Raw genomic sequence first — 17,493 nt, forward strand, 5'->3', positions numbered from 1 at the left:
GAGTACACACTGAGGGAGGGGGTTAGAGTACACACTGAGGGAGGGGGGGTTAGAGTACACACTGAGGGAGGGGGTTAGAGAACACACTGAGGGAGGGGTTTAGAGAACACACTGAGGGAGGGGGGGTTAGAGTACACACTGAGGGAGGGGGGGTTAGAGTACACACTGAGGGAGGGGGTTAGAGTACACACTGAGGGAGGGGGTTAGAGAACACACTGAGGGAGGGGGGTTAGAGTACACACTGAGGGAGGGGGGTTAGCGTACACGCTGAGGGAGGGGGGTTAGAGTACACACTGAGGGAGGGGGTTAGAGTACACACTGAGGGAGGGGGGTTAGCGTACACGCTGAGGGAGGGGGGTTAGAGTACACGCTGAGGGAGGGGGGTTAGAGTACACACTGAGGGAGGGGGGTTAGAGTACGCACTGAGGGAGGGGGTTAGAATACACGCTGAGGGTGGGGGTTAGAGTACACACTGAGGGAGGGGGTTAGAGCACACACTGAGGGAGGGGGGTTAGAGTACACACTGAGGGAGGGGGGTTAGAGTACGCACTGAGGGAGGGGGTTAGAGTACGCACTGAGGGAGGGGGTTAGAGTACACACTGAGGGAGGGGGGTTAGAGTACACGCTGAGGGAGGGGGGTTAGAGTACACGCTGAGGGAGGGGGGTTAGAGTACACACTGAGGGAGGTGGTTAGAGTACACACTGAGGGAGCGGGGTTAGAGTACACACTGAGGGAGGGGGTTAGAGTACACACTGAGGGAGGGGGGTTAGAGCACACACTGAGGGAGGGGGGTTAGAGTACACACTGAGGGAGGAGGGTTAGAGTACACACCGAGGGAGGGGGTTAGAGTACACACTGAGGGAGGGGGGTTAGAGTACACACTGAGGGAGGTGGTTAGAGTACACACTGAGGGAGGGGGGTTAGAGTACACACCGAGTGAGGGAGGTTAGAGTACACACTGAGGGAGGGGGGTTAGAGTACACACTGAGGGAGGGGGGTTAGAGTACACACTGAGGGAGGTGGTTAGAGTACACACTGAGGGAGGGGGGTTAGAGTACACACTGAGGGAGGGGGGTTAGAGTACACACTGAGGGAGGGGGTTAGAGTACACACTGAGGGAGGGGGGTTAGAGTACACACTGAGGGAGGTGGGTTAGAGTACACACTGAGGGAGGGGGGTTAGAGTACACACTGAGGGAGGGGGGTTAGAGTACACACTGAGGGAGGTGGTTAGAGTACACACTGAGGGAGGGGGTTAGAGTACACACCGAGGGAGGGAGGTTAGAGTACACACTGAGGGAGGGGGGGTTTGAGTACACGCTGAGGGAGGGGGTTAGAGTACACACCGAGGGAGGGGGTTAGAGTACACACTGAGGGAGGGGGGTTAGAGTACACACAGAGCGAGGGGGTTAGAGTACACACTGAGGGAGGGGGGTTAGAGTACACACTGAGGGAGGTGGTTAGAGCACACACTGAGGGAGGGGGGTTAGAGTACACACTGAGGGAGGGGGGTTAGAGTACACACTGAGGGAGGGGGTTAGAGTACACACTGAGCGAGGGGGTTAGAGCACACACTGAGGGAGGGGGTTAGAGTACACACTGAGGGAGGGGGGGTTTGAGTACACGCTGAGGGAGGGGGTTAGAGTACACACCGAGGGAGGGGGTTAGAGTACACACTGAGGGAGGGGGGTTAGAGTACACGCTGAGGGAGGGGGGTTAGAGTACACACTGAGGGAGGTGGTTAGAGTACACACTGAGGGAGGGGGGTTAGAGTACACACTGAGGGAGGGGGGTTAGAGTACACACAGAGCGAGGGGGTTAGAGTACACACTGAGGGAGGGGGGTTAGAGTACACACAGAGCGAGGGGGTTAGAGTACACACTGAGGGAGGGGGGTTAGAGTACACACTGAGGGAGGGGGGTTAGAGTACACACCGAGGGAGGGAGGTTAGAGTACACACTGAGGGAGGGAGGTTAGAGTACACGCTGAGGGAGGGGGGGTTTGAGTACACGCAGAGGGAGGGGGGTTAGAGTACACACTGAGGGAGGGGGGTTAGAGTACACACCGAGGGAGGGAGGATAGAGTACACACTGAGGGAGGGGGGTTAGAGTACACACTGAGGGAGGGGGGTTAGAGTACACACAGAGCGAGGGGGTTAGAGTACACACTGAGGGAGGGGGGTTTGAGTACACGCTGAGGGAGGGGGTTAGAGTACACACCGAGGGAGGGGGGTTAGAGTACACACCGAGGGAGGGGGGTTAGAGTACACACTGAGGGAGGGGGTTAGAGTACACACAGAGCGAGGGGGTTAGAGTACACACTGAGGGAGGGGGGTTAGAGTACACACTGAGGGAGGGGGGTTTGAGTACACGCTGAGGGAGGGGGGTTAGAGTACACACTGAGGGAGGGGGGTTAGAGTACACACTGAGGGAGGGGGGTTAGAGTACACACCGAGGGAGGGGGGTTAGAGAACACACTGAGGCAGAGGGTTAGAGTACACACTGAGGGAGGGGGGTTAGAGTACACACTGAGGGAGGGGGATTAGAGTACACACAGAGCGAGGGGGTTAGAGTACACACTGAGGGAGGGGGTTAGAGTACACACTGAGCGAGGGGGTTAGAGTACACGCTGAGGGAGGGGGGTTAGAGTACACACTGAGGGAGGGGGGTTAGAGTACACACAGAGCGAGGGGGTTAGAGTACACACTGAGGGAGGGGGGTTTGAGTACACGCTGAGGGAGGGGGTTAGAGTACACACTGAGGGAGGGGGGTTAGAGTACACACTGAGGGAGGGGTTTGAGTACACGCTGAGGGAGGGGGTTAGAGTACACACCGAGGGAGGGGGTTAGAGTACACACCGAGGGAGGGGGTTAGAGTACACACTGAGGGAGGTGGTTAGAGTACACACCGAGGGAGGGGGGTTAGAGTACACACTGAGGGAGGGGGTTAGAGTACACACTGAGGGAGGGGGGTTAGAGTACACACTGAGGGAGGGGTTTGAGTACACGCTGAGGGAGGGGGTTAGAGTACACACTGAGGGAGGGGGGTTAGAGTACACACTGAGGGAGGGGGTTAGAGTACACACTGAGGGAGGGGGTTAGAGTACACACTGAGGGAGGGGGGTTAGAGTACACACTGAGCGAGGGGGTTAGAGTACACACTGAGGGAGGGGGGTTAGAGTACACACCGAGGGAGGGGGGTTAGAGTACACATTGAGGGAGGTGGTTAGAGTACACACTGAGGGAGGGGGGTTAGAGCACACACTGAGGGAGGGGGGTTAGAGTACACACTGAGGGAGGGGGGTTAGAGTACACACTGAGGGAGGGGGTTAGAGTACACACTGAGGGAGGGGGTTAGAGTACACACTGAGCGAGGGGGTTAGAGTACACACTGAGGGAGGGGGGTTAGAGTACACACTGAGGGAGGGGGGTTAGAGTACACACTGGTGGACGGGGGTCAGAGTACACGCTGGGGGAGGGGGATGGTTTAAACACTAAGGGAGGGGTTTGAGTACACACAGAGCGAGGGGGTTAGAGTACACACTGAGACCAGGGATCAGGCAGTGAGGGGGAGAGTGGGATTAGACTGGATGGGGTATTAAAGGGAGTGGGGAGTGAGGGGGGAGAGTGGGATTGTAAGAAATGCATTTGGATTTGTAATTCTGTTTGAGAGTTCTGGCTTGCTCCCGCCGGGTGGTGGGATTGGGGCATTGGAGTGGGTTTGTTTTTACCCTGAGGAGGATGTTGAAGGGGTGGGGAGGGGGGGGGGTTACTGTGTACACCATGAGTGTGCAGGGACCCTGAGTGAGTCTGGAACTATCAGCATGTTTGGAATGTGATATACCCCGTGGACCCAGAAGATGGAGATCTCGCTCCATGTTGCGGATGGAGGATTCCGTGTGGAATGCAATGACTCATCCTCCTCAGAATTCCCTGCTCCGACCTCCTCGAAACCGAAACACGAGGAACTGAGTGTCGGTGGGTAAGGGAGGGAGGGGATGTTGCTGATGTTCACCCCCACATTGTAACTGGGGTCTGGTCAGGGGCTTCTGCGGGGGAAAGGGGTGATACTGAGAGGGCAAGGGGCTAGATGGGAGGGTTAACTAATGCCCCCATTCACCCTCTAGCCCCCCCCTCCTCAATGTGAAGTGATTTCACCCCCAGCGGGAGGGTGAGGGGGCAGGAGGGCTGGTATGGGGTTTGGGGGCCTCAATATAACCTGTCACTGTCCAGAGAGTGATCCCTGGGGATCCAGTCTGGGTGGTATCGGACTCCAATGAAGGTACTTTACTCGCGGGTGCCAGAGAATGGGCTATTCCACCACAGTGTGCATCACATGCCTCTGAGCCCACAATCAGTCCTTGCACCGAACTGACCGCCGGCCATTTGTCCCATCCATTTCTGTGCTGTGCCTTTGCAGGAGAAGTTTGAACCACTCCTGGTATTCCAAACCCCTCTCCACTTCCCCCGCCACACCGTCCCCACCCCCAACCTCTGGGTAATCTTCACCAATTCCCGTTGGACATCCCTGACTGAGCCTGCCTCACCCACACTCCCAGCTCTGACCACTCACTGGGTGAGGGAGAGTTCCTTCCCCAGCTCGCTGTTGTTACTTTTACCAATCCCCTTCTACCCAGTGCTGCCCGGTTCTAGCTCACTCCCTCACAATAGGAACGGCCTCTCCCGACCCACTCGGTCAATGTTGGGAATGGCTGAACCCTCTCAGAGTGCAGAGTGTGTGCTCTCAGTCAGTAACAGTCAGACACAGCAGGGCTGAACAGAACTGAAATGGGCAGACACAGGAAACCAATCATTAACCCCCCCCCTCCTGCCTCCCCCCAAAGCCTGTCCCACCATCTACAAGGTACAGGTCAGGAGGGGGAGGGAATACTCCCCACTTGCCCCTGGATGGGGGCAGCTCCAACAACACTCAAGAAGCTCGACACCATCCAGGGACGAAGCAGCCCCACACCCACAAACACCCCCTCCCTCCCTTACCCACCCCCCCTCAGTAACAGCAGTGTGTACCATCCCCTCCCTCCCTTACCCACCCCCCCTCAGTAACAGCAGTGTGTACCATCCCCTCCCTCCCTTACCCACCCCCCTCAGTAACAGCAGTGTGTACCATCCCCTCCCTCCCTTACCCACCCCCCCTCAGTAACAGCAGTGTGTACCATCCCCTCCCTCCCTTACCCACCCCCCCTCAGTAACAGCAGTGTGTACCATCCCCTCCCTTACTCACCCCCCCTCAGTAACAGCAGTGTGTACCATCCCCTCCCTCCCTTACCCACCCCCCCTCAGTAACAGCGGTGTGTACCATCCCCTCCCTCCCTTACCCACCCCCCCCTCAGTAACAGCAGTGTGTACCATCCCCTCCCTCCCTTACCCACCCTCCCTCAGTAGCAGCAGTGTGTACCATCCCCTCCCTCCCTTACCCACCCCCCCTCAGTAACAGCAGTGTGTACCATCCCCTCCCTCCCTTACCCACCCTCCCTCAGTAACAGCAGTGTGTACCATCCCCTCCCTCCCTTACCCACCCACCCTCAGTAACAGCAGTGTGTACCACCCCCTCCCTTACCCACCCCCCTCAGTAGCAGCAGTGTGTACCACCCCCTCCCTCCCTTACCCACCCCTCTCAGTAACAGCAGTGTGTACCATCCCCTCCCTCCCTTACCCACCCCCCCTCAGTAACAGCAGTGTGTACCATCCCCTCCCTCCCTTACCCACCCCCCCTCAGTAACAGCAGTGTGTACCATCCCCTCCCTCCCTTACCCACCCCCCCTCAGTAACAGCAGTGTGTACCATCTACAAGATGTCCTGCAGAAACTCACCAAAGATCCTCAGGCAGCACCTTCCAAACCCACGGCCCCTTCCAAAATGCATCACGTAGCTGTTGCCCGGATTAATGGCTATTGAGGGTAACGACATGATGGATGTTGAGGTTAGGGATAGAGATTTGATTACTCTCTGTCAAGTCGGCATAAGGAGGGAGGAAGTGTTGGGCATTCTAAAAGGCATTAAGGTGGGCAAGTCCCCAGGCCCAGATGGGATCTATCCCAGGTTACTGAGGGAGTGAGAGAGGAAATAGCTGGGGCCTTAACAGATATCTTTGCAGCATCCTTGAACATGGAGGCCCCAGAGGACTGGAGAATTCCTAATGTTATCCCCTTGTTTAAGAAGGGTAGGCGGGATAATCCAGGTACTTATAGACTGGTGAGCCTGGCTTCAGTGGGAGGGAAGCTGCTGGAGAAGATACTGAGGGATAGGATCGATTTACATTTGGAAGAAAATGGGCTGATTGGTGGTAGGCAGCATGGTTTGTGCAGGGAAGGTCATGTCTTCCCAACTTAATAGAATCTTTTGAGGTGGTGACAAAGTTGATTGATGAGGGAAGGGATGTAGATGTCATATACTTGGACTTCAGTAAGGTGTTTGATAAGGTTCCCCACAGTGGGCTGATGGAGAAAGGGAAGTCACATGGGGTCCAGGGTGTTCTAGCGAGATGGATAGAGAACTGACAGGGCAACAGGAGACAGAGAGGAGGAGGGGAAGGGAGCTTCTCAAAATGGAGACCTATGAGCAGTGATGTTCCACAGGGATCTGCGCTGGGACCACTGTGGGTTGTGATATACATAACTGGTCTGGAGGAAGGTATCGGGGGGCTGATTAGCAAGTTTGCAGATGACACTAAGATTGGTGGAGGGGCAGATAGTGAAGAGACTGTCAGAGAATACAGCAGAATATAGACAGATTGGAGAGTTGGGCTGAGAAATGGCAGATGGAGTTCAATCTGGGCAGATGTGAGGTGACGCATTTTGGGAGATCCAATTCAGGACAGAACTAGTGCTAGCTACGAGGAGAGGTTGAGTAGATTGGGATTATTTTCCTTGGAAAGACGGAGGGTGAGGGGGAACCTGATTGAGGCCTATAAAACCATGAGAGGTGTAGACAGGGTGGAGAGCAAGTGACTTTCTCCCAGAGTGGGGGACTCAATTACTAGGGGTCACGGGTTCAAAGTGAGAGGGGAAAAGTGTAGGAGAGATATATGTGGAAAGTTCTTTACACAGAGGGTGGTGGGTGCCCAGGATGCGTTGCCAGCGGAGATGTAGGGGTGGGAATGATAGTGTTATTTAAATGTATCTGGACAGATACATGAAGGGACAGGGAGCAGAGGGACACAGGTCCTGAGAAAATAGGTGACAGGTTTAGGGTCTGGATCGGTGCAGGCCTGGAGGGCCGAAGGGCCTGTTCCTGTGCTGTAAGGTTCTTTCCTCTTTGTTCCATCCAGAAGGACAAGGGGCAGCAGATACAGGGGAACCCCACCCCCTGCATGTTCCCCTCCGACCCCCTACCATCCCGACTTGGGAATATATCACCGTTCCCTCAGTGTGGCTGGGTCAGAATCCTGGGATTCCCTCCCTCAGGGACATTGTGGGTCTACCCTCCAGCACATGGACTGCAGCGGGTCAAGGCAGCAGCTCACCCCCACCTTCTCAAGGGGGGCAACTAGGGACGGGTAATAAAGGCTGGGCCCAGCCAGTGAGATCTAAGTTCTTCAAATGAGAGTAACAAAACAGAATGACTGAGACATTGTGCCTCTCCAGTTCTGAAGAAGGGTGACTCGACCTGAAATGTTGAGCCCACTTTCCCAGAGGTCCGGCAGGACTCTCTTCCTGTTCCACATCTCCAGAATCTGCAGGGTGCTGCCTTTCCCACCCAGCGGCTTCCAATCACTAAAATGCTCAGGAAGTGGAACAGCTGAATGTAACATTTACATCACCCACCTTATTCACCTCCTCCCTCTCTCATCAACACCCCCCGCAAACACTCTCTACAGCAATAACACCGAAAGACCTTAAAGACTGAGCAAGGTAAATCAGCTCATTAAAGATACAATAGGAAGCTTCAGGAACTGTATCCCAGTGAAAGTCAGCTGCTTCAGGAACTGTATCCCAGTGAGAGTCAGCCCCTTCAGGAACTGTATCCCAGTGAGAGTCAGTCCCTTCAGGGGCTGTATCCCAGTGAGAGTCAGCCCCTTCAGGAACTGTATCCCAGTGAGAGACAGCCCCTTCAGGAACTGTACCCCAGTGAGAGACAGCCCCTTCAGGAACTGTATCCCAGTGAGAGTCAGTCCCTTCAGGGGCTGTATCCCAGTGAGAGTCAGCCCCTTCAGGAACTGTATCCCAGTGAAAGTCAGCCGCTTCAGGAACTGTATCCCAGTGAGAGTCAGCCCCTTCAGGAACTGTATCCCAGTGAGAGTCAGTCCCTTCAGGGGCTGTATCCCAGTGAGAGTCAGCCCCTTCAGGAACTGTATCCCAGTGAAAGTCAGCCCCTTCAGGAACTGTATCCCAGTGAGAGTCAGCCCCTTCAGGAACTGTATCCCAGTGAGAGACAGCCCCTTCAGGAACTGAATCCCAGTGAGAGACAGCCCCTTCAGGAACTGTATCCCAGTGAGAGTCAGTCCCTTCAGGAACTGTATCCCAGTGAGAGACAGCCGCTTCAGGAACTGTATCCCAGTGAGAGACAGCCCCTTCAGGAACTGTATCTCAGTGAGAGACAGCCCCTTCAGGAACTGTATCCCAGTGAGAGTCAGTCCCTTCAGGAACTGTATCCCAGTGAGAGTCAGCACCTTCAGGAACTGTATCCCAGTGAGAGTCAGCCCCTTCAGGATCTGTATCCCAGTGAGAGACAGCCCCTTCAGGACCTGAATCCCAGTGAGAGTCAGTCCCTTCAGGAACTGTATCCCAGTGAGAGACAGCACCTTCAGGAACTGTATCCCAGTGAGAGTCAGTCCCTTCAGGAACTGTATCCCAGTGAGAGTCAGTCCCTTCAGGAACTGTATCCCAGTGAGAGACAGCCCCTTCAGGAACTGTATCCCAGTGAGAGATAGCACCTTCGGGAACTGTATCCCAGTGAGAGTCAGCACCTTCAGGAACTGTGTCCCAGTGAGAGACAGCCCCTTCAGGAACTGTATCCCAGGGAGAGTCAGCCCCTTCAGGAACTGCATCCCAGTGAGAGTCAGCCCCTTCAGGAACTGTATCCCAGTGAGAGTCAGCCCCTTCAGGAACTGTATCCCAGTGAGAGACAGCCCCTTCAGGAACTGTATCTCAGTGAGAGACAGCCCCTTCAGGAACTGTATCCCAGTGAGAGTCAGCACCTTCAGGAACTGTATCCCAGTGAGAGACAGCCCCTTCAGGAACTGTATCCCAGTGAGAGTCAGCCCCTTCAGGAACTGTGTCCCAGTGAGAGACAGCCCCTTCAGGAACTGTATCTCAGTGAGAGTCAGCCCCTTCAGGAACTGTATCCCAGTGAGAGACAGCACCTTCAGGAACTGTATCCCAGTGAGAGACAGCCCCTTCAGGAACTGTATCCCAGTGAGAGTCAGCCCCTTCAGGAACTGTATCCCAGTGAGAGACAGCCCCTTCAGGAACTGTGTCCCAGTGAGAGTCAGCCCCTTCAGGAACTGTATCCCAGTGAGAGACAGCCCCTTCAGGAACTGTATCCCAGTGAGAGACAGCCCCTTCAGGAACTGTATCCCAGTGAGAGACAGTCCCTTCAGGAACTGTGTCCCAGTGAGAGTCAGCACCTTCAGGAACTGTATCTCAGTGAGAGACAGCCCCTTCAGGAACTGTATCCCAGTGAGAGACAGCCCCTTCAGGAACTGTATCCCAGTGAGAGACAGCCCCTTCAGGAACTGTATCCCAGTGAGAGACAGCCCCTTCAGGAACTGTATCCCAGTGAGAGACAGCACCTTCAGGAACTGTGTCCCAATGAGAGTCAGCACCTTCAGGAACAGTATCCCAGTGAGAGACAGCACCTTCAGGAACTGTATCCCAGTGAGAGACAGCACCTTCAGGAACTGTATCCCAGTGAGAGACAGCCCCTTCAGGGACTGTATCCCAGTGAGAGACAGCACCTTCAGGAACTGTATCCCAGTGAGAGACAGCACCTTCAGGAACTGTATCCCAGTGAGAGACTGCCCCTGAAACTTTGTGATTTAAAAGTAGTTCTGGGATTTACATTTTAATAAACCGAAACCTGAAACCATTTCTAAAAGATGAAAGACTCAACAGCAATCTCAGTTTGTTGAATATACGGCATTCAGTTTCATGACCCTGTATTCTTTTGCAATATGTTCTCTGTCCTGTGACCCTGCCCCTGTAGAAGGTCTGGTCGGTTGTGCGCCTGTTTGACTCGAACCTGGTGTTGTGAGAGTGTTAACTTGGTGATCGTGTTGATCTTTCTGAAGTGACCTTTCATTGTTCTGCCTCTCAGATCAGACAAGAGAGGGCTAGCTCTGGGTGGAATCGAGCTGAGAATTTCAGTTGTGAATCAATACCAGTTTCTCGTTCCTGGCCGGGATGAGTCGGGAATGGTTGGACCGCAGTTTTATTGGGGAGCGGGGTGGTGGGGTATTGATTAACTGCAAGACACACCCTCCACTGTCTGATATCTCAGACATGCATCAGGGAGCTGGTCCTGGGACAGTCTGGTGTCTCCCTGCGTCCCATGGGAACCGGACAGTGTGATACCCTTCCTTCCCTGTCGGTCAGGGGACAGCTGGCAATGTGCCTTGCCACCTCTCTCCCCTTCTGTCCCTTTACCCAGCGGAGGGGGTGACTGCCTGTTACTGAGAGGTTAGTGATTGACATCTGTCCAGGGGTGATGCAGTGAGGAACTCTCAAAGGGACATTGACACGTCAGGGGAGTGGGCAGAGAGTGGGGGCAAGTGGGGTTCAGTGCAGACAGAGTATGAGATGATACACTCCCCCCCTCCTTGGGAAGGTGATAGCCCTGTGGTATGACCTCTGGACTGTTAACCCAGAGACCCAGGAACGTGCTGGGGGCTGGGGCTTGACTCCTGCCCGTGGCAGATGGCGGAATGTGAATTCAATAAAATATTCAAGTTCATAGAATCCCTACCGTGTGGAAACAGGCCATTCGGCCCAACATGTCCAACACCCACCCACCCTCCAAAGAGTAACCCACCAAGACCCATTCACCTACCCTATTACTCAACATTTCCCATGGCCAATCCACCCTAACCTGCACATCCCTGGGCACTATGGGACAATTCCCCATGGCCAATCCATCCTAACCTGCACATCCCTGGGCACTGTGGGACAATTTCCCATGGCCAATCCACCCTAACCTGCACATCCCTGGACACTATGGGACAATTTCCCATGGCCAACCCACCCTAACCTACACATCCCTGGACACTATGGGACAATTTCCCATGGCCAACCCACCCTAACCTACACATCCCTGGGCACTATGGGACAATTTCCCATGGCCAATCCACCCTAACCTGCACATCCCTGGACACTATGGGACAATTTCCCATGGCCAACCCACCCTAACCTACACATCCCTGGACACTATGGGACAATTTCCCATGGCCAACTGACCCAGACCTGCACATCCCTGGACACTATGGGACAATTTCCCATGGCCAATCCACCCTAAACTGCATATCCCTGGACACTATGGGACAATTTCCCATGGCCAATCCACCCTAACCTGCACATCCCTGGACACTATGGGACAATTTCCCATGGCCAATCCACCCTAACCTGCACATCCCTGGACACTATGGGACAATTTCCCATGGCCAACCCACCCTAACCTGCACATCCCTGGACACTATGGGACAATTTCCCATGGCCAACCCACCCTAACCTGCACATCCCTGGACACTATGGGACAATTTCCCATGGCCAATCCATCCTAACCTGCAAATCCCTGGACACTATGGGACAATTTCCCATGGCCAATCCCTCCTAACCTGCACATCCCTGGACACTATGGGACAATTTCCCATGCCAACCCACCTGAACCTGCACATCCCTGGACACTATGGGACAATTTCCCATGGCCAATCCACCCTAACCTGCACATCCCTGGGCACTATGGGACAATTTCCCATGGCCAATCCACCCTAACCTACACATCCCTGGACACTATGGGACAATTTCCCATGACCAATCCACCCTAACCTGCACATCCCTGGGCACTATTGGACAATTTCCCATGGCCAACCCACCCTAACCTGCACATCCTTGGGCACTATGGGACAATTTCCCATGGCCAATCCACCCTAACCTACACATCCCTGGACACTATGGGACAATTTCCCATGACCAATCCACCCTAACCTGCACATCCTTGGGCACTATGGGACAATTTCCCATGGCCAATCAGCCCTAACCTGCACATCCCTGGGCACTATGGGACAGTATCTGTGTGTGTGTGTGCATGCGTGTGTGTGCGTGTGTGTGTCTGTGCATGTGTGGGTGTGCGTGAGTGTGTGCGTATGTATGTTGTGTGCGTGTGTGTGAGATGTGTGTCTCTGTGTCTGTATCTGTGAGTGTGTGTGTGTGTGCGTGTGTGTCTGTGTGTGTGCGTGTGTGTCTGTGTGTGCGCGTGTGTGTGCGTGTGTGTGCGTGAGTGTGTGTGCGCGCGCGTGTGTGTGTGTGTGGACACATGTGCATGTGTGTAAGCACATGCACAGATCAATGAGGACAGCTGAAGGGAGGAGGGAGGGAGAACATGAGGGGAACACACCTGGAACCCACTGAAGCAGTCACCCCACCACTGAAGACCCCAGGAACTTGGTGGGGGTGGAGACAAAAGGGTTAGGGGGTGTGGGTGAGAGGGGGTTGGGTGAGGAGTGTGCGTCAGGGATGTGGGGTGGGGGTATGGGTGGAGATTTGAGGGTGGAAGTGTGGATGAGGGGTGTGTGTATGGGTTGTGGGCTTGTGTGTGTGGGGGGTGATGTGGGCTGTGGGTGGGATGTGTGGGGAGTGTACTTGGGGGTGGTGTCTGTGTGGGGGTGGTGCCTGTGTGGAGTGTAGTGGTGGGGAGTGTGGGTGGGGTGGGGTGTGGGGTGTGGTGGTGGGGAGTGTAGGTGGGGTGTGGGGAGTGTGCGTGGGGGTGTGGTGTGTGGGGTGGTGTCTGTGTGGGGGTAGTGGTGTGGGTGTGGTGTGTGGGGTGGTATCTGTGTGGGTGTGGTGGGGGAGTGTGGGTGGGGTGTGGGGAGTTTGCGTGGGGATGTGGGTGTGGGGGTGGGGTGGGGGTGTGGGTGTGGGGTTGTGGTGTGTGGGGGTGGGGGGTGTGGGTGGGGTGTGGGGAGTGTGGGTGGGGTGTGGGGAGTGTGGGTGTGGGGTGTGGGGAGTGTGCGTGGGGTGTGGTGAGTGTGGGTGGGGTGTGGGGAGTGTGGGTGTGGGGTGTGGGGAGTGTGCGTGGGGGTGTGGTGTGTGGGGGTGGGGGTGTGGGGGTGGGGTGTGGGGAGTGTGCGTGGGGTGTGGTGTGTGGGGGGGGGGTGTGGGTGTGGGGTGTGGGGAGTGTGCGTGGGGGTGTGGGGAGTGTGCGTGGGGGTGTGGTGTGTGGGGGTGGGGGTGTGGGTGTGGGGTGTGGGGAGTGTGGGTGTGGGGTGTGGGAGTGTGCGTGGGGGTGTGGTGAGTGTGGGTGGGGTGTGGGGAGTGTGGGTGTGGGGAGTGTGCGTGGGGGTGTGGCGTGTGGGGGTGGGGGTGTGGGTGTGGGGTGTGGGGAGTGTGCGTGGGGGTGTGGTGTGTGGGGTGGGGAGTGTGGGTGGGGTGTGGAATGTGGTGGTGGGGAGTGTGCGTGGGAGTGTGGTGTGTGGGGGAGGGGGTGGGTGGTGTTCTCCCTGAACAATCTTCCAACCATCCTGGGATCATGCTGTGCACCAAGCATCCAGTCCTCTGGGTGGGGGGAGGGGGCGGTGAGGAGGTGGGGAGGGAGGGTGGCAATTTGTGAAAAGTGAAACCTGAAGACTGATTTCCCCACTCCCCACCCTCTCCCCCACTCTCACCCCTTCACCCTCAGTCCTACCCACAATACCCACACCCTCCCACCCCACCCCAAATTCCCATCCTCACCCCCAATCCCCAACACCCCCTCACCCCCAATCCCCAACACTCCCTCACTCCCAATCCCCACACCCTCCCACCCCACCCCAAATCCCCATCCTCACTCCCACTCCCCACACCATCCCACCCTACCCCCCAACCCTCTCCCCCACTCTCACCCCCTCACCCCCAGTCCTACCCCCAATCCCCACACCCTCCCACCCCACCCCAAATCCCCATTCTCACCCCCATTCCCCAACACCCCCTCACCCCCAATCCCCAACACCCCCTCACCCCAATCCCCACACCCTCCCACCCCACCCCAAATCCCCATCCTCACCCCCATTCCCCAACACCCCCTCAACCCCAATCCCCACACCCTCCCACCCCACCCTCCAAACCTCATCCCCACTCTCACCCCCTCACCCCCAGTCCTACCCCCAATCCCCACACCCTCCCACCCCACCCCAAATCCCCATCCTCACCCCCAATCCCCAATACCCCCACCCCCAAAGCAGAGTTCCCATCTCAGCTCCATCAGGAGCTGGATCTGGAGTCAGATCCCGATCCGCGAGTTGTGATACAGTCCGGGTTTTCACTCGAGCCCAAAGCCAGAATCGGGAAAGTTGCGGAGACCTGTTCCCATTGTCTGAATGGTTACCGTATACTCCCGCCTATATATCGCACCACAATATCGAACACAACTCTCCATTTAAAAACCTGCTTTCCTGGAAGAGACTGCCAGTTGCAGGTGAGCAAGGTGCTGCCTCACCGAGACGAATAGCTGGATCATCCTTACCCCAGCTTCCAGCATTGTAATTATGAACAAAAATTCACAGAATTGATTGCAAATAAGACAATTTGTGAATGAGTTGTCTTGCTTAGGGTCCTGAAGGTAATCCGTAAATTCTCAGGGTCGAGTTGCAGTGTTACAGGAGGTGGCAAACACACACCCTCAGACCCCATTGACAGTACCACAGCAGCACCGAGGGAGCTCCACACAATCACAGGGTCAGTGCTGAGGGAGCGTCGCACTGTCAGAGGGTCAGTGCTGAGGGTGTGGGCACTGTCAGAGGGTCAGTGCTGAGGGAGTACCGCACTGACAGAAGGTCAGTGCTGAGGGTGTGGGCATTGTCAGAGGGTCAGTGCTGAGGGAGTGGGCACTGTCGGAGGGTCAGTGCTGAGGGTGCGGGCACTGTCGGAGGGTCAGTGCTGAGGGTGTGGGCATTGTCGGAGGGTCAGTGCTGAGGAAGGGGGCACTGTCGGAGGGTCAGTGCTGAGGGAGTGCCACACTGTCGGAGGGTCAGTGCTGAGGGACTGCCGCACTGTCAGAGGGTCAGTGCTGAGGGAGTGCCGCACTGTCAGAGGGTCAGTGCTGAGGGAGTACCGCACTGTCAGAAGGTCAGTGCTGAGGGTGTGGGCACTGTCAGAGGGTCAGTGCTGAGGGAGCGGGCACTGTCAGAGGGTCAGTGCTGAGGGAGCGGGCACTGTCGAAGGGTCAGTGCTGAGGGTGAGGGCACTGTCGGAGGGTCAGTGCTGAGGGTGTGGGCACTGTCGGAGGGTCAGTGCTGAGGAAGGGGGCACTGTCGGAGGGTCAGTGCTGAGGGAGTGCCACACTGTCGGAGGGTCAGTGCTGAGGGAGCGCCGCACTGTTGGAGGATCAGTGCTGATGGAGTGCCGCACTGTCAGAGGGTCAGTGCTGAGGGAGTGCCGCACTGTCAGAAGGTCAGTGCTGAGGGAGTGGGCACTGTCAGAGGGTCAGTGCTGAGGGTGTGGGCACTGTTGGAGGGTCAGTGCTGAGGGTGTGGGCAATGTCGGAGGGTCAGTGCTGAGGGAGTGGGCACTGTCAGAGGGTCCGTGCTGAGGGAGTGGGCACTGTCGGAGGGTCAGTGCTGAGGGTGTGGGCACTGTTGGAGGTCAGTGCTGAGGGTGTGGGCACTGTCGGAGGGTCAGTGCTGAGGGAGTGGGCACTGTCAGAGGGTCCGTGCTGAGGGAGTGGGCACTGTCGGAGTTGCTTCATTAAAGTGAGGGTCTCTGAGCTGGATGTGAAACGTTCCGGAGCCTGTATGTGACAGAGTAAGGCAGCTGCCTGTTGGTGTCCTGCAGCCTGTTCCCATCCCTCAGTCAACATCAGGAAATCTCACCTCCCTGGTCAGTGCCATCTTCCTGTCGTCTATCTCGCTGTCATCTCTCTGAGTGTACCCTGGTGAATACACTTTACAAGAATCCCTCCGGGCTCTGGGACGATCTCCTGACAACGTGTTGGGGAAATGCATGTTTTGATGAAGACTGATCCCTGAATGCCCATATCCCAGCCTGGACCTGACTGTAAACTCTGGGGGGAGATGGTGCATGACCACTGACCCCAGACTGGACTTCCTGAGCTCTGAGTAGGTCCATCACTGACTCCTCTGTCCTGCTGATGAACTGAATGCTGACTGGAATAAATATCAGAGATCACAAGGTTCCATCAATAACACAGTCAGTCATTTAGCATGGAGTTCTTTTTTAAAATGATTCTCTCAAAGGGTTTGGGGGGGGTCTGGCTGGGCCTAGCATTTCTTGCCCCGTCCCTGGTTGCCCCCCACTTGAGAAGGTGGGGGTGACCCGCTGCAGTCCATGTGCTGGAGGGTAGACCCACAATGTCCCTGAGGGAGGGAATCCCAGGATTCTGACATTCCAGGGAAACACACCGTACTGTAAAAGACACTGTGTCTAGGAAAACCCAAGAGTATGTAATCTATAAGACAGGAAATTGCATTTTTGGAAATATACAATCCATATGTAGCTAAAGCAGTGTGCAGATTGAAATAACAACTGTACGTAACTTATAGAATGTCAAATAAAGGAAAATGCAGAATATAGGCTCAGTGACGTGTAAACATATAGAATGCTACATATGATAAATACAGATAGGAAAATACAGAGTATAGAAATCACAGTGAGGAGCCCCAGTCTGGAATCAGAATAATACGGGGGGAGTGGGGGGGGGGGAGGTGGAGATAGGGAGCAAAGGGGAAAGGGGGAGAATTCACCACCTTCACATAGAGAATCCAGGCAAACCCAGAGTTCACACTGAGAGCAGGAGGTGATGTGTGTGTCACTGTCTCTGAGTGGGACTGTAACCTCCACCCCCCAACTCTCTGTCTCTCTCTCTCTATCTATCTATCTGTCTGTCTGTCTCACTCTCTCTCTATCTCTCTGTGTCTGTCTCTGTCTGTCTGACTCTCTCTGTCTGACTCTCTCTGTCTCTGTCTCTGATTCTCTTTCTCTCCGTCCGTTTGTCTGTCTGTCTCTCCCTCTCCTTCCATCTCTCTCTTTCTCCCTCTGTCTCGTTCCCTGTGCCTTTGTCTTTTTCTCTCTCTCTCCCTCTTCTGTCTCTGTCTCTGTCTCCCTCTCTCTCTCCTTCTCCCTCTCTCTGTCTCTTACTCCCTGTTTCCCTTTCTATCTCTCTCGGTCTGTCGGACTCTCTCGCCCTGTCTGTGTGTGTGTGTCTGTGTGTGTCTGTGTGTGTCTGTGTGTGTGTGTGTCTGTGTCTGTGTGTGTCTGTGTGTGTCTGTGTGTGTGTCTGTGTGTGTCTGTGTGTGTGTGTCTGTGTGTGTGTCTGTGTGTGTGTGTCTGTGT

The sequence above is a fragment of the Hemiscyllium ocellatum genome, chromosome 44 (genome assembly GCF_020745735.1).
Source record: "Hemiscyllium ocellatum isolate sHemOce1 chromosome 44, sHemOce1.pat.X.cur, whole genome shotgun sequence".
In the NCBI taxonomy this organism is placed as follows: Eukaryota; Metazoa; Chordata; class Chondrichthyes; order Orectolobiformes; family Hemiscylliidae; genus Hemiscyllium; species Hemiscyllium ocellatum.